We start from the raw sequence: 868 nt of genomic DNA, 5'->3' as shown, positions 1-868 counted from the left end.
AGGGAAAGAACAGAAATAGGGAGAATCTTTAGAAGGTGTAATGGTGCAGGCAGAAGATGACAATACTTGGTCTAGGTTGGAGCACCAGAGATGGTCAGAAGTGGTGGAATTAGAGATATATTTGTTGATGATCCAATTGACAGAACTTGCTAATCTACTGAATATGGAGAGTGAGGGAAAAGGGAGTCGTGAACGATTCCTAGGTTTTTGACTCAAGCAGGTATATGCTTGAATGGTATAGTCATTTATTAAAATGGAGAAAGCCTGAGAACTAAATGTGACAGAGGAATCCATGCTTCTGTTTTGGACATGTTGAGTTTGAGAAAGTGATTAAAGGCAAGGACTCTGGAAGAAATGACTTGAGTTTGAATCCCAGATTCACCACCTACTAGCTGTGTGACCCTGAGTAAGTCATTTAACCTCTCTGTGTGTCATTTTCCTCATGCGTGAACTATAATAGAAATAATAATTTATTTGCTTCATAAAGTTGTTGTAAGAATCAAACTGTTAATTAATTGGCAGGGATCATTGTGTGATTCACGGATTTATTCCAAGCGCCTAGAACAATGCCCGGAAGAGAGTGGGTGCTTAATAAATACTGCTGAATGAATGAATGGATGTCTATTACACATTTGAGAGGAGAGGTTGAATAGATATATAGACGTACAACTCTGGAAATTAGAGCCAGACATAAGTTGGGAGTCATCGGTAAATAGGTATTAAGAAATACCTATTTAGGCCGGGCGCGGTGGCTCAAGCCTGTAATCCCAGCACTTTGGGAGGCTGAGACGGGTGGATCACGAGGTCAGGAGATCGAGACCATCCTGGCTAACACGGTGAAACCCCGTCTCTACTAAAAAATACAAAA

This window comes from Mandrillus leucophaeus, unplaced genomic scaffold (assembly GCF_000951045.1).
Source record: "Mandrillus leucophaeus isolate KB7577 unplaced genomic scaffold, Mleu.le_1.0 Scaffold359, whole genome shotgun sequence".
In the NCBI taxonomy this organism is placed as follows: Eukaryota; Metazoa; Chordata; class Mammalia; order Primates; family Cercopithecidae; genus Mandrillus; species Mandrillus leucophaeus.
This window is presented reverse-complemented; position numbering follows the sequence as displayed.